Source organism: Limanda limanda, chromosome 18 (genome assembly GCF_963576545.1).
Source record: "Limanda limanda chromosome 18, fLimLim1.1, whole genome shotgun sequence".
Lineage (NCBI taxonomy): Eukaryota > Metazoa > Chordata > Actinopteri > Pleuronectiformes > Pleuronectidae > Limanda > Limanda limanda.
In genome coordinates this window covers 1437818-1455321 of record NC_083653.1, presented here as the reverse complement: position 1 = coordinate 1455321, position 17504 = coordinate 1437818, and the positions used below count along the sequence as shown (strand labels likewise).

General features: G+C 42.3%; 1 pseudogene; it reads left to right on the top strand.

Annotated features, from left to right (window-relative positions):
* Positions 1 to 17504, top strand: part of LOC133024793 (ADP-ribosylation factor-binding protein GGA3-like) — a 55502-nt pseudogene that overhangs the window by 16549 nt on the left and 21449 nt on the right.

Here is a 17504-nt window from a genome sequence, read left to right as displayed (position 1 = left end):
GTTTAGCTCCTCTGATGCTTTATTTTTTTGTTTATCTGTAGAATATGAAAATCAGCGTCCAGAAACGCTGCTTCTGTGAAGTTGTAACAGTTATTTTCATCTTTGTAACTGACCGTGTGTTTGTCCGTCTGTGTTTTGTTCCCTGAGACGACAGGAACAGAAGAGTCGGCCTCACAGAGAGAAGAGTCAGGTTTATCAAAACCTCTCGTTTCCTCCGCCGGGAAGTTTCTGTTTTCATCTGTGTTCATCAGTGTGTCTATAGCTGGCAGGATCACACACAAACAAAGATGAGTTGTGTTTACAGAAGGTTTTATTTTCACTTTCTTTAACATTGTGAGATATATTCATTGATTTCATGGAGTGTGTGAAATTTGGTGCAGATCCAAATCCATACTAAGGGAATTCAAATGTGGTTTCATGAGACTATCAGGCCTTGGAGGAGATATAAACTCTATAAGTGACATTCTAGTTTCATCTGTGAATGTTCTCACCTTTGTTTCTTCTCCATCTGATGAGAATCACAACCAATGTTACGATTGATGCAAAACCCACAACCAGACGAATGTACCACCACCAATCTGTGAACAGAATGACCAGAGCTTTAGTTTCCTGTTCAGTCCAACTTCCTGTATTTACACATGTTGTTAACATTAAATCCATCAACAGGCAGCAGCACAGAGATGAATGAGAGGTGCAGTGAATATTCAGTACCTGTTGTCATCTCTTTTTTTCCTGGAGCTGGTTCGTTCTTTCCTTCTTAAGAAAAATAAATGTATTAACAAATGGAATTTATTGGATCAGGAGCAGTTCATCGTGTTCTGTGTTTTCTCACCTGATGACGGAGGGATGAAGGAAAACTTTTCCTGTTTGTAACCATCGTGCACTTTACTTGTTAATGAGCTATAGTTCTTCATCTCGTGAACAGAATGGGATTTTGAGAAGCTCACATTGGCCGAGCAGGAAGAATGTGATTTCTTCAAGTCACATGTGCACGGAGGATTTTTCTGTAATAAGATTTAATAACATTATTGACTTGGGCTTCAAAATGTTCACGTGAATCAAATGTGATTCTGTGGTTTCCAGCTGTGGATTGAACTCAGTTTGCCTGTGGACCAATAAAGTAAATGAAGAAGTAACCGTCCGTCATGTCTCAGAGTCGTTGTCACATATGGTCACATCTTTAACTTCACTGTGTCTGAAGAGATATGAACACATCATTCAGTGTGACGAGCATCATGGTTTCTTCAGTAGAAACGAGAAGCTGCTCCCACTTCCTTCTCATTTACTGAGAAAGAGAGAAATGAAGAAAGAAAGAAATGTCTTCAGTCTTTATAATGAAATCTGTTGTTAACACACAAACAAAGAAACAACAAAATCAGCATTAAACTCAACAAGAATCTGACCTTGGGTCTGGTTATAAAGTAAATAATAAACTCTACAAAAGAAAATACACCATTTATCACATGAATTCAGGAGAAACAGTGACATGAACGTGAGGTTCCTGTTTCTCACGTTGACCAACTAGTTCCCTTACAGCCCCCCCCCCTCCCCTCTGCACAGAAGGTCTTGTACATGAATTGTTGAACATTATCATGGAAATGAAATGTTAAAAGAAAACAGATACAGCAGAGATTCAAGTAAATGTTGGTTCATGTCTGGATAAATAACTGCAGATCAAAGCGTCGGTGTCCTTTATTCTTGGTCTTCTGGGATGAGTGAAGACACAAAGCAGGTAAATGTCTCTCAGGTGCTGTGGTCTCTGTTTGGTTTGGGCTTGTTGACGCTGGCGTGGACGTCACTGGAGGCTCCAGCAGAAGAAGAGAACTTCACTCTGCTGGAGGTCAGTGATTCTCCAGTGGGGGTGCTAGTACCCCTAGGGATACTTTGGAGTACTGCATGGGGTACTTGAAATACTTATTTTAAATGTAAAATATTATTAGTTCGATAAAAATGTAAATGTAAGTTCAAAAAACCACATTTCATAGTAAATATTCCTATTTCCGATGTTATTGTTTCCCAAGTTACATTCATGACGACGTTTATTCACTGTGATGAAACCAGTTTCAGTTCTGAACAACGAAATAAAAAAAAAAGGATTTGTGGTTGAAACGTAGAAGCAACGCAGCTGAAAACCAGGAGAAGAAGGTGAAGAAGAAAGTGAAACCAGAGCCAACACAACGTCACCAGTATCAGGAAGAATATGTTTTAATGGGATTTACTTCAACAAGCTGCAATCAGCCCAAAGCATTGTGCATTTTCTGTGAGGAAAAGTTATCAAACAGTTGCATGAAGCCAGCGCAGCTGCAGCAACATCTCAGCACAACACATCAGTGTCATGTCGGTTAGACACCAGAGTTTCTCAAGAAGAAACAGTCTGACTTCATAGTTTCACAAGAAACGATGTGAAAAGTCTCCACCACATCAGCCACAGCACTGGAGGCTTCTCATGCTGAAGCCAAAAGGCCTTTCACCACAGCTGAGGAGCTGCTGCTTCCAGCTGCTGCTGCACTGACCGAGACCAAGCTGGACACAAACACAGCAGATCAGCTCTAAACTGGGCCTTTGTCAAATGACACCGTTGCTGCAGAATAGAAACGATGGAACAGACATTGTTGATGAAGTTGTGTAAAAACTTGCTGAAGCATTTTCACTGCAGCTGGATGAATGGACAGACGTCAGTGGAAAGACACAGCTTATTGCTCTGGTGAGAAACATTGATACTGATGCTGTGTTGCACTTGTTGAAAACATATTTCAAAGAGGAACATTGTTGAAAAGAGTTTGAGAACCAGAGCTGTAGGTCACTGCATCATCACCACCCCAGATCTGTAGGACCAGTGTTGGGAAGGATACTTTCAAAATGTATTTCGTTACAGAATACAGAATACATGCCCAAAAATGTAATCTGTAACGTATTCCATTCCATTAACTAATCTGAGTAACGTATTCTGAATACTTGGAATACTTCCACATTGGATTGCATTTTTTAAGTGTATGATTGCGGCGTTGTTATAGTCAGTGGAGCAGCAGCAGTTTAAACTCTCTCTCAGCTGGATGTCCGGCTCCCCTCCCCCCCACCTCTGTGCCGGTCCCACCGGAGGCTGAAGCCCCCCCCTGCGCCAAGGCTGCCTCGCGCCGTGCTGCGATCGTTTCAGCGTCGAGTCTATTTTTGTTTGCGCTTGACGCGAGTGTATCGCGCCGGGAAACACACTGAAAAATGATTTTAAACGATATTGCTGACAAATTTTATATGATATAAATGATAAAATATGCATCCCATAGTGTGTATTCCCCTTCTGTTGTCCTGGAGTTTTAATTTTACCAATTTTACCAATCACATTTGTGACAACCCTGGAGTTGTCTCCTATGCTTGGGTGTGTTTTCAGGCTCCTGTGGGCGGAGTCGCACCGATGATCAGAGGGAATGATCTGGCTGAAACCAAAGTATGGCCTGATATACTGCCTTCACTGGTAGTTTGTTCTACCCCAGTGGTGAGGGAACCTGTTGACCCAGAGGTATTTCCAGCATGTGCAGTAACCCGAGCACAGACTGCTAAGGAGAAAAAAACTGAAGTTATTTCTGACGGTGATGTGTCAATCCACCCGATACCCTGCGGCCTATCCTTTGCGAAACATTACAGCAAAGTCGGTGGTGAAGGCGTTGAGTCAGTTTGTATCTGTTTTCGGCATTCCTAAGATAATACAAACAGATCGCGGTACAAATTTCACATCAAAGCTGTTTGGGGAAGTGTTGAAACAACTTCATGTGAGACATGCAACTTCTACTGCGTATCATCCACAAAGCCAGGGGGCTCTTGAGAGGTTCCATCAAACCCTAAAATCCTTGTTACGGTCGTACTGTACTGAGTTAAATAATGATTGGGAAGAAGGGTTACCTTGGTTGCTGTTGGCTGCCAGGGAAGTTGTTCAGTCCAGTACAGGATTTAGTTCAAATGATTTGATTTTTGGACACCATGTCAGAGGCCCGTTAGCAGTCCTACAGGAGGAGTGGGAGGTACCTGACCCCCCCGTCAACCTGTTGGATTACGTGAACGGTTTCAAGCGACGTCTTTTTGCGGCGGTTAGACTGGCCAGGGGAAAATTGGAGATGACACAAAAAAAAATGAAACGACTATATGATAGGTGAACAGAGACACGTATTTTTAGTCCAGGGCATCAGGTACTAGCTCTGTTGCCTGTGGTTACCTCTCCTTTTCAGGCCAAATTTGTGGGGCCATATACTGTTGTGTGGCAAGTGTCAGACCAGAATTATGTCATCTCCACCCCACATAGGAAAAGGTCTACCCAGCTTTGCCATATTAATCTTTTGAAACCTTATTTTTCTCGTACTTCAACAGGAGCAGTGATCAAACCGGCTGCAGTGGCAGTTCCTTTTGAGGTAGTAGATTTTCCCCCAGTCCAGGAGGATGAGAAGGCTGATGAACTTGATGTCACCGGCTGCATGACACAAGGCCGTTTGAAAAATTCAGAGGCTCTGAGTAAACTTGAGTCCTTAAATGGCCACTTGTCAGCAGATAGAATAGTTGAACTTTGCACTTTAATCAGATCTTATTACAGACACATCTGTTAAAGCATGATATTGAGGTGGGAGATTCGGCGCCTATCCGCCAACGCTTTTACAGGTCTTCCCTCGAAAAACGTGAGCAGTTAGAGTCCGAGCTCAAGTACATGTTGGAGCATGGCATTGCAGTACCCTCAAATTCAAGTTGGGCCTCACCATGTTTGTTAGTTGCTAAGCCAGATCGAACATTCAGACCTTGTACGGAATTCCGAAAAGTAAATGCTGTCACCAAGCCTGACAGTTTTCCCCTTCCTCGGATGGAGGATTGCGTGGACCAGGTGGGATCAGCACGATTCGTCAGTAAATTCGATCTCCTCAAAGGTTATTGGCAAATTCCTCTGACACCACGGGCTCAAGAAATTGCATCCTTTATTACACCTATTGGATTGTATTCGTACACAGTTATGCCTTTTGGGCTAAGAAACGCACCTGCTACGTTCCAACGCCTAATAAACAGAGTGGTTTCTGGGCTACAGGGGTGTGCCGTGTATTTGGACGATGTAGTGGTGTATAGTGACTCATGGCAAGAACCTTTGCAGCACATTCGAGCTTTGTTTGATCGCTTGACCTGGGCGAACCTCACGGTAAATTTGGCCAAGTGTGAGTTTGCCAAAGCTATGGTAACATACCTGGGAAAAGTGGTTGGGCAGGGTGCTGTGCGCCCTGTAACAGCAAAGGTGGAGGCCATTGAGAAGTTTCCTTCTCCCACTACAAAGAGGGAGCTTTCCAGGTTTCTTGGTATGGTGGGTTATTATCGGGGGTTCTGTCCAAACTTTTCAGCAGTTGTTGCTCCTTTGACTGATCTGATGAGCCCAAAGGTTAAATTCCAGTGGTCAGATCGGTGTCAGGAAGCCTTTAATGATGTGAAAACTTTGCTAACTTGTGCTCCTGTGCTTGCAGCTCCGCAGTTGGAGAAACCTGTCCAGCTGAAGGTGGATGCCAGCAATTTGGGTGCTGGTGCTGTGTTGTTGCAGCAAGATGCAACAGGGATTGAGAGGCCAGTCAGCTTTTTCTCTCGCAAGTTTAACTCTTACCAGTTGAATTACTCTATTATAGAGAAAGAAGCCCTGGCATTAATTTGGGCCTTGCAGCACTTTGAAGTGTACATCGGTCAAGGATGTAGGCCTTTAGTGGTGTACACTGACCACCATCCTTTAACTTTTCTGCATTCGCTACAGAACCCAAACCAACGCTTAATGAGATGGTGTTTGTTTTTACAACCATACCATCTGGAGATACGTCATATTAAGGGTTCTGAAAATGTGATGGCTGATGCCTTGTCAAGAGCTTTACCTTAAACACATAAGCTGTTTGTCCCATTATTGGTTCCTTCTCCCAAATAATAAAATTGCTGCCTAGGTACTAAGTTGCTGATTGGGAGTCTGTGAAACGGAGGATTAGGTACTCAACATTCTGGTAAGCAATTTAAATTATATAAATTGGAATAGTTGTTATAATGCAGTGTAAATGTGTCCTTTACATGTGAGACTTCAATAGACGGATGGACCTTTGAACTCCACCTAGAAGAAGCCTGTTCTTATGGGGGGGAATGTGACAACCCTGGAGTTGTCTCCTGTGCTTGGGTGTGTTTTCAGGCTCCTGTGGGCGGAGTCACACCGATGATCAGTTGGAATGAGGCACACCTGGGGAACCACTACTTGGGAGCCCTGCAGACTGGTCTCTGTCTCTCTCATTCACCGGGTCTACCTCCACAGGGGCCTGTGGAGGTTTTTGATTGTATTTATTCTGAGTAGAATAAAGACTACTACTGAACTTTGTGGCTCTCTGTGGTTCTTGTTGCACACCCTGAGCAAAGGTGTAACACATTATTAAATGTCCCCCTCTGCCCATTCACTACAGACACACAAGCAGTCCTAAAGATAAAAAGAGAGAGGGGGGGGGGGGGGCTCCCCATTGTCTTGAGTGGAGAATACGTAATTTACCCTCGACACCCGACATTGAACGGAGCTAACAGCGGAGAAGTTCTTGAAGATGGATGACATTAAATTATTGATGATATTATTAGCGCTGCCCAGCACTCCAGCGTCCGGTGTGAACCCGGCGTGCCTCGCTGGCCTCCTGCAGAGCCATGACAGCAGAGCTCTGGAAGCGCAGGTCGGTCTTCTCTCACCAGGCGCTGGAAGGGCAGCTTGCGGATCAGCAGCTCCGTAGATTTCTGGTAGCGACGGATCTCTCTCAGAGCCACGGTCCCGGGCCTGTAACGGTCCCGGACCGGTAGCGGTGAGGCTTCTTCACGCCGCCTGTGGCCGGGGAGCTCTTACGGCAGCCCTGGTCTCCAGCTGCTTCCTGGGGGCTTTGCCGCCGGTGGATTTATGAGAGAGTGAATAAACTCGTGAAACAGAGAAGTACCGTCATGTAATCCACTGATTTCAACAATGTAACTGTATTCTGAATACCATCTATTTAATTTGTAACTATAACGGAATACAGTTACTCATAATTTGTATTCTAAATACGTAACGCCGTTACATGTATTCCGTAACTCCCCAACACTGGCCTTACCACCCGCCAGGAGTCAGGCAGATGACAGCCCCTTGTTACGGTCTCTGTCCCCCATCCTCCCTCTGAGCCAGGCCAGTCCAGGCCGGGGACAGGAAGTGTCCCATGTCTTTGTCCCCTTGGATGCCATCAAACCAAGTGAGTTCCAGGAAAAAGGCTTTAAACTAGTTTGTGTACTAAAAGTGTTTTTTGTCGAGACAAAAATACAAAGGAAGTAACAATGTGTCAGATTTCAAGTCCATGGAGAAAAGGGAAGTAAATAAATTCCATGAGCTAGCACTGAAGCAGAGAAGACATAATGTTGGCATTTAGTATAATTTGCGAATGTAATAGTTGAGGGTTCCGGCTAATTATTATTCTGCTTATTGATTAATGGGATGATTATTTTTTTCAAATAATCGATTTTAGAATTTCCCAAAGACCAACGTGACATCTTGACAATGTCTTGTTTTGTCTGAACTGTCGATCTATCAAATCCAATCATCATACATGAGAAACTGGGACCTGCAAATGTTTGGCATTTTGGTTTCGATTCCCTTACTAAACCATTGCAGCTTGACTGCCCGGTAGTTCAGAACAATTTTACATAAGAAAATAATTATGAATGGGATAACTCTAGTAATTACGGAAGAGGATTAGGGCCACTGTGGAAAAAAACAAGTGAGTTCTGAGTTTAAACTCAGAATTCTGAGAAAAAAGTCAGAATTCTGAGTTTAAAGTCAGAATTCTGAGTTTAAAGTCAGAATTCTGAGTTTAAAGTCAGACTTCTGAGAAAAGTCAGAAATCTGAGTTTAAAGTCAGAAATCTGAGTTTAAAGTCAGAATATAGCGCTATACACTACTTTTTAATTCATTATTGGATTTTGCGTATACAAATGCGATTAATCGTGATTAATCAGGGAAATCATGCGATTAATCGCGATTAAAACTTTTAATCGTTGCCCAGCCCTAAATATAGTATTTATGAATGCATTAAATCTCATTTGTTAATTGACAGAACACCCACATACTCCGAGTCTGTGTTTGAGATCATACAGTTCAGCACAGTATAACCACTTTTTGGTTTAACATGACAAGCAGCATGTTTTGATGATGTATTGACATTAGCACCAATATTAGCACATCATCATACATGAAATGTCTTGTTCTGAATAAGGTCAAGTCTCTATATAAACCTAGTTAGTGACTGCCTGTGCTCAATATCTTGTATATTCCAGCAAGATGCCAAACTCTATGTGTGTGTTTTGCAGGAGAAGGTTCGGATGAGATACAAGCTGACGTTCACATTGGGAGAGCAGCTGCTCACAGAGGTCGGGGAGGTGAATGATTTCCCTCCTGCTGACCGATGGGGCGCTCTATAGCCCCCTGCCCTCTGCTGTAGGATGACCAGACGCTACAAGACTCAACTAATGAATGACTGTATTAGTGCAGCTCAGAAGTCAAAAGAAAGGGTTGTATCAGACGTTTTATGGGAACATTTGAAGTGATCTTTTTTTATATTTGAAGAACATAGTCTAAACTTTGATTGAACTTGAAGGACTTTTTTTGCAGGAGATGTTCCCACTGAAGTAGCCAAAGCCCTGTAGCATACATCCAATGTAAGTGTTGCTTTAGTGCCAGCTGTAATCCACATGGTGCAATAGCTAACAGTGTGGACTGGCTGATTACATGGATTATGCATGGGAAAATATTTTCTACGTGAGTATTAAGTTGTTACTGTTGTAATATCCTTTTTGGTCTTATTTTAATGTTGACTCCTGCCCCTCGGCCATATCCGAACTGATGGAGAATACTTGTACTTTTGGATGCCAGACAGTCTTAATATAGAGCGTAAACTCACGTTGAAGGAGAGTGCAAAGCCAGAGTCACATGAATGTGGGATTGCGACCTGCATTTGAAATGATTGGCTGCTGATGATGTAGAACAACAATGTTTTACGCTGAAGACATCGGACTAGAGCGGACTAGAGCCTCTCTGTTGCTAAATAAAAGGCATAGATTGGCTCATTAGAAATCAGTTAATCTCAAATCACTGCTTCCAGTGTGTCTCACGGTTACTACTGAATACTCTGACTTGTCTTCTGACTTCTATGCTATAAATCATAGCTCGGAATTTGGTTTCCTTTTTTGTCTCAGTATTTATTGTTATAAATGTATTGTTATTTTCTTTTGTAAAGGATGGTTTGAGTTCTGACTGTATGATACTGCAGTTGTCGCCTGGCAGGTACAACATGAGCTGATGATTAACCCCTGGACTTACTGTTTGAACCTAATCTCGTGCTATAGCTTTGCTCGTACACCTTGTTGTAGAAACCAAGCTGAAGGAGTAAATTGTAAATTGTTTGGTTTGTGTGGGAGATTCTGATATCAAACTAGGAAGATTTTTATTATACATAACATTTTTTGGTGGTGGTTAATTAAAAGCATTTGGCTTACTGTGTGTTCATCAAAAGCGAAACTGTCTTTATGTTTGTCTTTCTGGATCTGTTAGTGCTTTAAAGCAGATTCTCTACATATTTTTTATAAAAGTATTTATTTGTCATAGATTTTTAAATGAATTTGTCATTGCATATTTTTTGAAAATCTATTTCTGTGCATGAAAAAGTAAAAGGTGAGATGAGTGTGTTTGTATTGCAATTTTTTGCTGGCATTTTCCGTGTCTTTAAGTCCAGTATCATTGCGGTAGCAAATCAACAGTGTTTTTCCTAATTCTGCTAATAACAATGATATAATGATACATTGTGTTTGAATAGCACTTTTAACAATGGTCAAAGACACTTTACACATTAAAAACAAAAAAGAAGAAACAATGTAAATACACATCATAACATCATAATAATCCGGCGGCTACAGGCTTGCGTAGGTCAGTCACCTGTGAAGACCAGCATCATTTATCCCTGAACCAGCGCGGAGAAATGCGCTCCCTGGGCCGCAGGGATGAGCCAGAACCAGGACACCAGTGGACCCAGGAGCTGGGTCCGAACTCATGGGTAAGTTTGGCAGGCTGTCATGTTGGCAGGACTTCAACCACCTATTCATTACACAATATCTAATGTGTAAATTCAAAAACAAAAATGAACCATAACCATTTCAAATTAAATATATATATAAAAAATGTAATTAAATTAAAAAAAAATTTAAATTTTAAAAAAACGAGCGCACATCCTGCGCAGAACCCATTGCGCAGAAGAATTTACATAGTGTAATATATTTTGCAATTAATAGGTGATTGAAATCCTGCCAATTTTATAAGTATAACAACAAAAAGCCAATTCACTTGCCTGAAAAAAAAGAATCCTTACAATTTCAGTAGGACCCTAATTATAATATCTCAAAAACAACCCCCTCAGTACCTACACTGAGCAATATATTTGGTGTCAATAGTTATAATAACGAATCTGAAAAAAACTATTAAAAGCATTTCGCATCATATTATAGACCCGCGTGGTTGAGCTGACATGGGTCTGGTATACAGACTGGATGGGTCCGGTCTACTTCCTGGACCGTGTGCGCGCCTCACAGCGTAACCGCAGCCATGGCAAGCACAAGCAAACAGGTGAGCAGCGGCTTTTGTTCTGGCGGAAGTTGTCCAACTCATCCCTGCGCCATCATGATTCGGTTTACACCTCGAAACACCGGCGTGTGCCGCCGATGCGTCCACAATCGGGAATCCCAGAGAAAGCGGAGAATAGAGCCGCCGAGCTAGCAAGCTAACGGGCTAGGTTAGCATAATATGCTAACGTGTTTGAGACCCGTGTGTGGCTGGAACACAACGAGACCGCTATGGCGCAAAAGTGATGATCTGATACAAAAAAAAAACTTTAACCCCAAATTATATAGTTAAACTTCGCTGTTCACAAGTTCAGGTTGAACAAGTTCAGGTTGAACTTGTGAACTCGTTGTGTTCCACCCTCAAGTTAACGCTATCTATGTTAAACGGTGATATTGCCTCGTGCTGCATGGACATCACTTATACTTATATCAGCTGTAGTGCACGTGTGGATACAACGTGTTTAACATGACCACAAATCCGTATTTATTTCCCCTCCCTAAACGTGCCTGATTTGTCTCAAGATTCATAAATTATTTCCTGAAAATCAGTGAAAATGTCTAACCTAACCCACAGACTGGGTTCGAATCAGATCCTCTTTGGTGAAGGATGAAAAATCAGAAAATGCTTGTGGCCTTGGATTCTTAAACGTTTATGATATAATTCTGGAACAGATCCATTCAGGACACATCTGTCACATCTTTATCACACCATAACAGTTCCTACACACTGGATGTAGTTATGTTAGAGCCGCTGCTCAAGAGATCATTTCGACCTGTGTGTGCATCTGTAAAGTCTATTTTTGTCTTACACATATAAAATACAGTTGTGGTTTCATATCCCTCAGGTGGTGTTTACGAAAACTATACACAGCAGTGAACTGTGGAACATCCACAAAGTGCTGGAAGATCTAAAGAGATACAAGTGGTTTAGGTGTGTGTCACGTGCATGTGCAAAGATTCTGTCTTCATGAGGACCAAGGTTTGTGTGTGTGTCTGTTTGTGTGTTTTCCTTGACTTTCCACTCGGCCCGGAAAAGGTCAGGGTTCCCACGCTTGCCTTGAAAAAAAATTCCATGCTACCTCCTGATTTTCCAGGTACCATATTAAGTGATGATCTATAGGCCCCTGAAGCTTTCCTCAGTACAGCAACCTCACTAGTAAGCTTAGCTTAACAGTATAGATGAATAGAATCAGTCTGGTCATGATCAATGATTTTTTTTAAATGTCTCACCCGCAATGTTCCTATTTAGTAGTATCATTTTTTTAAAGAAAAAAACGCAGCTCTGTGGACTTGTATTTGAGTTCATTGGGACGAAGCTGGGACATGTGCGTCGGTATCACAACTGATGGCGCTGCCCGCACGACAGGACAACCCTCAGGTGTTGTGAGGAGAGGAGAATACTTGAGAAAGCGCAGAATGCAACTTGGAACCATTATTGTTAGCATGAAATGAAATCAAAAACACAATAACTCAAAGAAACTGAAAATAAAATCAAAAACTGAAAACACGTGAAGGTGTCATAAGACACTCTTGGGTCTTCTTCAGGTCTTACTAGGTTAGGCACCTGAAAAAGCAAATTGTTTCTATCAGAGCTGTGAGGTCCTTCCACTACAACGTTCAGAGCAAGAGTGAGTGAGGAGCCTGAGAGCTCCTCTATTTATAGGCTGCCTCTCACAGACTCCTCCCCCTTGTCTCTTCCACTGTGATCCTTTAATTCTATAACTGTGACTAAAACCAAACTTATTTATATATATTATCATTCATGATACCGTGTATCTATGAATATATTATATTTTATTGGACTTAAGTGATGTATTTATTTATTTAAGTCAAATTGTGACTTCAAACAAAGTTCGTATAGATAAACTGTGATTGTTTTAACTTACATGTCAAGTTACATGTTATTTGTTTGAATTTCACGACACAAATGTGGAAGCAGCCGTTTACCACCACAGTGTATTTCCTGGGAAGTCTGCTTGGCTCTTTCTTCTCCGGGAATACTGGCGCTATGTCACAATGGCTTTGGCGCTGCCTTGTCTGATCTACATCCCCCTCTGGAGGTAAGTTGCACCCACTTTAAGGAAGCTAGTATTTGTGGTTACCTACTACATGATAGTGACTGGAGATCAATTCATTTTTAAGACCTAGCTAAATCAAATTTAAAACTTTTTAAGTCTTTTTTAGGCCTAAAATTCCGATGATTAAATTTAAGACTTTTTAAAACCCTGCGGGAACAATGTGTAATGCACGGGCCATCCAAGGACCTCCGGTGGTGCTCCTAAACGGATAATACTACAGTTATAACACACGGAAATTACAGTTACGGGGACATTTACTATAGAAGGCTGAAAATACAGCTACAAGAACAGTAACAAAGCATCTATTATGCTTATTTCTCTCCACTCGTCCGAGGGAGGGTCCGTTGCTTAGTCAGGTAACAGGTCAATTTAGATTGAGTCTGGAAGCCCTGGCACGACGTTTCTAAATATTGGGTATCGTTTGTTTTTTTCCCCGATAGCGGTGCCTGAACCGATACTTAAAAAAAAAAAAAAAAAGAGTTCAAAACGACAATGACAACATTTTAGAAAGGCTTTTTAAATTTTTATAACTTCGAGACTCTGGCATGCTAACTAGTTATGCGGCCCTGTGCGGTTGGCGTCCAACTTATAAGAGGGACAAGTGGAATTTAGCCACACGAGATTGAGCAATAACAGGTCTGGGATGATTGGTGACATTATTAATGTCCGTGTTTGCGCTGCTGGCACACTGGATGGCCTGCATCTGGTGTATGATCAGACGGTTTTAATTCATTCTGAGCTACTCGCAATCATGGATAATGTTAATCCTCCTGCTCTTCATGAATGGTTTGGGGCAGGTGTCTAACTTTATAGCTGCTTTGATGCTTGATAAATATACGCTTCTCATCTATTGTCATGCACTTTCAAGATTTACAATGCATGTGTAAATAACTTGGTGCATTTCTCTTCCCTGTTCGACACTTATCACAAGGATTGTATTCCTTTCACCCTGCGTGCAGGAGCTGAGATCTTCACCGGCAACGTGCGAGTCCTCTACTCATCTTCAGGCACGTGTTTAGCGTTCGCTGTTGGCTACATGTTAGTGACGACCATCGCTTACTTTTTTAGAGACTGGAGATCTGGAGGTTCCTGGGTACATCACCAGCTGGATGGCGCTACGAAAATATGTCTGTCTGATTGAATCAGTGTGACAGTGAGTTTGTTGCCTTGTGTTACAGAGCCCCACTGTCGAAGATCGCAGGACAAAGAATAGGACTTTTCTCCTACGGTTCAGGATATGCTTCGACTCTGTATTCTCTCCAGGACAACTGTTTCAATTTCCATGTAAGTGTTCACTTTTGCTCCGTTTCCATGTATGTTCCGTGTTAGATACCATCCTTTCTTCTCACCACTCCTCTTCTGAAGTTTGCTCTTTCCCACACATCACCACTGCTCATTTAAACACACACACATGCAGCTGTTACTCAGTAGTTCCAGCTGTGAGTTCCCAGGTGCTCAATTTCCTGTCCAGCCCTCATCTCATCTCTATCATCTCTTAATCTTCCAAGGAAGTTACAATTCCATGAAATTAATTTTAGCTCCACACCAGCGTAAGAAAAGCTCTGGGAATGTTGTGAAGCAGAGGGGTAAGCTTAGACTAGGGATGGGCATAATTAATCGACGATCGATTAATTGATCATTACAAATTTCTGAAAATTCTGTTGCGTTCACTGCCAACACTGCGAAGCTATACGTCTCCATGAGCGCATGAGGAGTCCGCTGCTCTTCTTCAAGTAGGAGGTCGGAATATCCGAGTTGCCTGAACGCAGCACATGAGGATGTTAGCAGCTGGAGGCAGCAGCCCGGAGTTGTACTCTTCAAGCCCCGCTGAAAGAGCAGCAGCTAGCCGCTGAGAGCTAACTGGATTTGACGGGTCTCGACCTCTCAGTCCGGCTGTTGTTACGTTCTCAATCTCAGGACCCCTCACCCAGACCCGGGTCTCTCCGGGTTCCCTTCCCCGTAGAGTGCGGACATGAAGGCGAGCTCCGCAGCTAGCCCCCCGAGCTAGCGGAGGCTAGTCCCTTCGGTCTGGTTGAGGTGTTCCGGGAGTGAGAACGTGACAACAACCGGAGTAAGAGTTCGAGAACCACGAAATCCAGCTAGCTCTCAGCGGCTAGCTGCTCTCTCAGCGGAGCTGAAGAGAACAGCAGCGCTTATTTACAAGTGTAACATTGAACGGATCCGTTTAACTGCCACAAGAGTTGTTCATCTTGTAATAAAGATCTCAATGAGGAAACACGCTGTGTTTTTTCTATTTTCACTGCATTTTAACAGTGTATAAATAGTGAATTTTAATATAAAAATATTAATGATTAATCGAAAATTCGTCATTAAATCTCCCGACGATCGATGAAGACAATTTAATCGAATGCCCATCCCTAGCTTAGACGTTTCAGAAACAATAGTAAAACGTTTATGGTTCAGTTAGTTATTACACGAGATTCTGCACACATGGTTTACAGATGCAAACAGCATGCAACTGCTACACATGAGGTTTTGTTGTAAAATCACAGAGATTGATTTCCCTCAACAAGAGTCACTCCTGGGTTTTGTTTACTCACAGCTTAAGGACATAAAAACCATTCACCATTAATTTTGGTATCTCTTTCTCTTCCTGTCACCAACTTATTCCAGGATTCAAGCTGATTTTGAGGACAGTGTTGTCTCAATGGAATGTGAATCAGGTCCTGCCACCGAAGAACGCCGGACTGGGCCTCCCAGAAAGAAACAGAGAAGGGTCTGAACCCCAAGGTGAGCAGCGGGTGTTTCGAGGCTCAGGATGTAGAGCGGATCGTCCACTAACCGAGTGGTCCTGTGGCAGGACACTGAAACACAAATTGCCCTTAGTGGACGACCCGCTCTACATCCTGAGCCACAGCTGCCCACATGCTAAGATGTTGTTATCAAACCCTTCTGATAGAAATTGAATTAAGCCTTCTCAAATTAAAGTGTAACCACAAGCTATAAATACACATATAATACATATTCCACAAATATATAGAATTAAAATTGCTATATTTAAATGTAATTTATAGTAAACATCATCATGAGGCCTATTTGTTCTAAGGCTGTTTTACATCATGAAGATATTTTGACATTTTAAAAAACAATTTAAAAAATGCTAAATGCAATGAATTTGAGCTTTGTCTCTGGCCACATGGAGACCACCAGCTGAAACGTAGTGTTTGTATTAACCAAAACATTCACTCAACATTGTTTATCTGCTGACCTGATAATCTGAATGTGTGCATGAGCAGGAGAAGTTGTTCTTTGAACCACTCTTGTTTGTCTGCTCTCTGTTTAAACCAGACATGTGCCCCTCTTGCCTGCCTGTCTGTCTGTCTGTGGTTCTACCTCATAATTGTACGGTTGATAATATCAGCCTGCGACTGGTCCATTATAACCATTAAGACTATCACTGGAGAAGAGTGTTGTGCTCGAGGGGTGAAAGTGTTTTCACAAACCATTGGATTGGCGCTCATTTTGTGGTTTTGCTTCAAAGAACCACAGTCTCTGCTTCATATCCCTGAGCAATGAATCATCCCCAGAAATCAACTTGACTTTGTCTTCCCCCCAGGTAGCTAAAGCCACCGAGAGCAGAAAGGTGAAGAGAGGTGAGGACAGGACACGTGATGTTATATGTTGACATGTGGTTCTTTGCCAGCTCGTGTTCACACTGTTTCTTTTTCCGAAGTACGAGGTGTAAACACCAAATCAATTCACGTCTCGCCACGACATGTTTCATATGACGCATGGTCCGTTTCTGTAGTGAAAGCGAGAGAAGTTTTTTGCATGTCAATCATTTATTTCCTCGCACAAACCTTCATACTAGACATCACTTTTATACCTGACTACATTACACAAAAAATATAAGAAGAGTTGGCCGACAAACAACCCATAATGCAACACACTCTCTGCTCTCAGTAAAAGTTGCTTTATTGAGAGATTCACAATCTAAGTTCCTGGCATTAATTAAACCCCTTGAATGTGAAAAAACTAGTGCTGTCAAACGATTAAAATATTTAATTGCGAATAATCGCATTTATGACATAGTTAACTCGCAATTAATCTCAAATTTGTATCTATTCTAAATGTCCCTTCATTTATTTTTTTTCCATAATTTTTTGTTTCACCTCTCCTACAGTTCTTGGCTTCTTCTCCTTTAAAGCTCTCACAGCCAGAGTATCAGCCGGGTCCATTTTACTGCCCTCAGCAGACACCATCCGCCCGAGGTATCGGACCTCACGCCTGAACACTTCACATTTACTAGGCTTCAGCTTTATCCCATACTGCCGTAGTCGCTGTAGTACTGTCCTCACATCCTCTACATGGTCGTTAAATGATTTGCTAAAGACCAGAGTGTCATCTAAATATGGAATACAGATCTCATCTCTCAATCCTGCCAAACATTCCTCCATGCAACGCTGGAAGGCAGCTGGGGCGTTCATTAGGCCAAAGGGGATCCTAATCCATTCATAGAGGCCCCAGGGAGTTACAAAAGCAGTCACAGGTCTGCTCTCTTTGGCCATGAAACCCTGGTGATAGGCTTTACCTTGGTCTAGCAGTGAGAACCAGGAGTTTCCTCCAAGACCATCCATGATATCTTGTACTCTGGGAATAGGCTGGCGGTCCGGGAGAGTTTTCCTGTTCACCTCACGGAAGTCAATATATAGTCTTAAACTCCCATCTTTTTTTCAAACACAGACGACTTGTGATGCATATGGTGAATTTGATTTCTGAACCCAGCCCTGTGTGATGAGATCATGCAAATAGTCT